Source organism: Borostomias antarcticus, assembly GCF_949987555.1.
Source record: "Borostomias antarcticus genome assembly, chromosome: 31".
Classification (NCBI taxonomy): Eukaryota; Metazoa; Chordata; class Actinopteri; order Stomiiformes; family Stomiidae; genus Borostomias; species Borostomias antarcticus.
The window spans coordinates 465733-470876 of NC_140264.1; positions in this window are offsets into that span (position 1 = coordinate 465733).

Sequence of the window (5144 nt, forward strand, 5' to 3'; positions counted from 1 at the left end):
CCAAACCGATCCACCAACGCACAGCGTGATCACTTTCCTTCCCATCAGGAAATGCAGGCCATTAGAAATACGCTGTCGTCCGTCTCGAACCGGTCTTCTGGATCCGCCGACCCAGGCTGAAGAGAGGGGAGCCACCGCACGAAGAGCAGAAGGGATCCGGTTCACAGCACGGCTGCAGCAACTTCGGCACGTCCGACCGGCTCACAGTCCAACCTCTTGACTGTCCGCCTCCTTCTTATAAAGGTGTGCGGGACACGGCTGGCGAGTGCGCACTGATTAGTAACGCCCCAGTGTGTCAATCAACCTGTGCCCTTGCATTGACAGGCAAGCAGTTCCAAGTCCATTTAGGAGCAAACAGTTTGTGTTCATCACTCCATACACAGCAAACATTTACAAAGTCAAACAGTATAACCACACCAAACAAGCAATCATGGCTAATGTATACATTTCAATTTCACAAAACAAGTTTGCTGTCACTGCTATACCATAACATCAATCAGTCCAAGTGACACTCCTCCCCCCTTTCTCCACTGTCATCCCAGCAGATCCTTAATGTCCATTACATGTGCACTCACATTCTCTTCATTCATGCTATAGCTGGGTGTGACACTACGTCCTGCCTTTATGGCATTGGGAAAGGGGCTCCCCTCAAGAAGTTCAGAGCCAGCAGCGAGTTCTATCAGCAAGCTACAGTGTTTGACTCATAATCAGCTTCTAGAGCAGAGATTGTGTCAGCAGGAGAGAATGCTTTGCTGTGCCTGTACAATGGGAAGCCTGGGGAGGGACTTGACAGTCTAAGATACAAGCGCTTTTGTGAGAAGGTGGCTACCAGCACTTCTCATGTACAGCCACAGAGTCTACCACTAACGTCAGCAGCAGCAAAGTACCAGAGTCTCCGTGTGTACTACCAGGTGCAACAGTGGAAGGGACCTGTAGATGAACTCCTGCCACAATAATGGTTGTGGAAAGAGAATGATGGGAGGCTTGACCAGACGGACTTACCACCAGCTCCACAAGAACTTCTTAAGATCATCAGATGCACCTGCAAGACAGACTGCAGCAGCCTGAGGTGCACATGCAAGAAACATGGCCTTGAGTGTTCTGTTGCATGTAGCAGCTGTAAAGGCTCAGGGTGTGCAAATTCACATCAGGCGGCATGTGTTGATGAATATGATGATGAATGCAAGTTATTATTATTATTATTTTCATCCTGCTCATGTTCTCTTCTCTCCTGAAGTGGACCCTCTAATCGTGTGTGTGCGCGCGCACGCGCGTGTGATTTTCTCCCACAGGTATCTGAAGTGGACCCTCTAGCACCTGGCTGCTCTGCTATGGACGATTCTACGTCTCACACTGTCCTCTCCAGGGTTCTACTGTTCTCTACAGGGCTGTAGACTGTTCTCCAGGGTTGTAGACTGTCCTCTCCAGGGTTCTAGACTCTTGAGCTATTTGATTAATACACATGTCAGATTTTCTGTTGCAATTTGTGTGAGATTCACCCCTTTTCTCTTCACCAAATGCCAATAGAATTAAAAATATATTTCTGTATATGCACTGTGATGCATCCTATATAGTTTCTGGTTGATTGGGGACAGTGTTGTGTGGACATCAGACAAGAAAACCTGCATAAACCTTTTTCTTTTATATAGGCGAAAATTGGAAATTGGTATATTTGTCACATACCTTCCATCTGCATTTTTCATTACTTTCCACCACTGGGATTTTGAGGGACTTTTGATATGTTATAAAGAACATTATGTATGACACTAAAACAGTGGAAATAATTTCTGTTGCAATTTGTTCAAGGTTATGTCATAAAATGCCTGGACTACAGGGGCAGGGGAGCATCACTACTGATCCATAGCCAGGACTGGGATGTCCTCAGTGGAGGTCCCAAGTCAGTCTTCTAGTCATTCAGCCAGCCTGTCAGTAGATGTGCTCTACTTGTATTGATTTGTTCATACACTAGTATTCCAGCACAGTTTATGTTCTTGAATGCTTCTGGTGACTAGCAGTTCTCTTAGCAACCTAATTTAATCCCTATCACCATTTTCAGATCCACATAGAGGAAACATATGGCTGAGAGATGTGTGGAGGAAAATCAACAGCACCCCACACACACACACTTACATAATCAACCAAGCAAGTTCTACCTTTCTATACCACAAATATAAGTTTGAGAACCTAGGATACATACAGCCCGCCTAAGTGGTTCTAATGTACTGACCTCCCGGCACAGGCCTGACCCTGCTGGCAAGCTGCCTTGGGCCTAGCCAAGGAACAAGCGTTTCAGCTTCCGCTCACCTGTATGCAGCTTATACCATGCTGACTGGCCTGGACTAGTCACCACATCCACAGTCTAGCCAAGTTAGAGATACCCTTGTGCATTTGACAAAACAAGTGTCATACAATTAAGGTTATCATTTGTGCAGCATGTGTGCTGTAAGTGTAAAGACAAGATACAGATCATTTTCTCCAGGTTTTATTGAATAGCTTGTAGACCACACTGAAACACTGGGCTGACAGTTCAGTTGTACAAGGCGGACCTGGGAGACCATTCAGGACACCTTGTTTGGGTCGAGGCTCTGCTTAGTCTACTGGCCCAGGTGAACCATCAAACTGGATGTACTGACGCTGAGAATGGAGACACACACGACACAGCTGGCCGACACTTCCTGCACTCTAAGAGGTTAGGGTTAGGGCTAGACTGAATGACGGTTGGCATAAAATAATACATATTTATTTTTAAATGGATGGAAAGATGCTGCCCAAGCCTAGATCTTTATGTCTATTCAGCATGTCTGTTCTCACCCACTGAGGTCCCATCACCAAACGTGAAGCCTCAGATACAATAATAAAAACAGGGGCAGACAATGAAAGATAGAGATGGACAGACAGACATGTAGACAGATAGGTTAAAAATTTGATTAGAACTCTTAGTGTTGTGATCAGACGGTACAACCAAAATGTCACCACAGTGTAGTGATGCAGACAGAGTTATGAACACCTGCTCCTTGATTAGAAGGAGGTTATCATCTGCCCTCTGAAACATTCAGGACCAGGGCCGTACGCAGGATTTTTGTAATACCGAGGTCATTTAGTTGTGGTGCTTCAATCTGGTGCACTTTGAGAGCAAAATGAAGAGGCTAGATCTATAAAGAACAACACGCATCATATTGGATTAATATCTTTAACTGAGAGCAGTGGAGGTCATCCAGAGAGGACACAACTTAAGTGAATGTTGATGAGAACACACCATCTATTAGAAACATGAGACTAGCTCCTCCTGTCACCTCTCTCCCAGCCTGGCCTCCTCCACTCTGATGTCCATGTTGGTCTCCTCCTGTCACCTCTCTTCCACTGTGGTGTCCATGTTGGTCTCCTCCTGTCACCTCTCTTCTACTGTGGTGTCCATGTTGGTCTCCTCCTGTCACCTCTCCTCCTGTCTTTTGTCCATGCTGGTCTCCTCCTGTCACCTCTCCTCCACTGTGGTGTCCATTTTCATCTCCTGTCCACAAATTAACAAAACATAAACATAAGCTATAAACACACACACCCCCACCCACCCATCCATCCACATTATTTTTTAAACTTGCCAGGATCTAATTAATGTAGTGTCTCTTTGGCTAACATCAGGTATCTCACCTCTCATCTCTATGTCCTCTCCTCCTGTCCCCTCTCTTCCACTCTCTTGTATCTCTTGGTTTCCTGTCAACAAATTATATATTTTTAACAGAACATAATCATGCTTACTGTGTATATATATACACACCTACCTGTCTATTTGTTTATCTATATAAGCGGCACACCTGATTAATAACTTCCATCCAATGGTATAGGACAGGAAATAAGGATGCCTGTAGAATTTCAGGAAGTAGTGGAGCTTGTGCAAAGAGCCTAATTGCTTGGCAACACCAAACGCCCAGTGTTTACATGAGAAAATAAATATGATAGATTTCTTTGTAGAAGCACTGCTCTGTTTGTGCATGTGCACAGGTACACCGCTTTGCTAATGTTAACTTGGGTCAAGAATAGCCTACACCTAGCTAGCCACGTTGTGACGGCTAGGATCATGGATGTATACACTAACTTAGCTATTTAGCTCACGTTAGGCATCTCAGCATCTTCGTCTACATTCTTAAATGTGAGCATTTAGGCGCTGTCAATGTTATAACTAATTGAAAATACATTAAAATAACTGTTTATTGTTATGTTACTTGTGTCAATCTCCCTTACCTCGAAAGACGTCCAATATGTTCGCTTGATCGTCCGCAGCGGACACTTATTAATGACAAATTAGCTTTGCGTCTCACACCCCTTCTCCTAAGAGAAAGGCGATTCATCATCATCATCATCATCATCATTTTCATCCGCTTATCCAGGGTCAGGTCGCGGAGGCAGCAGCTCCAGCAGGGGGCCCCAGACATCCCTTTCCCTAGCAGCATCAACCAGCTCTGCCTGGGGAATCTTTAGCCTCTCACAGGCCAGTGCGGAGATGTAGTCCCGCCACCTAGTCCTGGGTCTACCCCGCGGCCTCCCCCAGCCGGACACGCCTGGAACACCTCCCTAGGGAGGCGCCCAGGAGGCATCCTCACTAGATGCCCGAACCACCTCAACTGGGTCCTTTCGACGCAAAGGAGCAGCGGCTCTACTCCGAGTCTCTCCCGGATGACTGAACTTCTCAACCGATCTCTCAGGGAGACCCCAGCCACCCTCCGGAGAAAACTCATTTCGGCCGCTTGTATCCGTGATCTCGTTCTTTCGGTCATGACCCATCCTTCATGACCATAGGTGAGGGTGGGGACGAAGATAGACCAGTAGATCGAGAGCTTTGCCTTTTGGCTCAGCTCTCTTTTCGTCACAACAGTGCGGTAAAGCGACTGCAGAACCGCACCAGCTGCTCCGACTCTCCGGCCAAACTCCCTCTCCATGGTTCCCTCACTCGTGAACAAGACCCCCAGATACTTGAACTCCTTCACTTGGGGTAAGGACTCATTTCCTACTCGGAGCGGACAGGCCACCGGTTTCCTGCTGAGAACAAAGGCGAAAGGCGATTCGCCAAATAAAAAGTGATTGACAACCGTTTCAGGCGAAATGAGTTTTTGATTGACAAGACGATTGTCAGCCTCTGATTGACCAAAGTA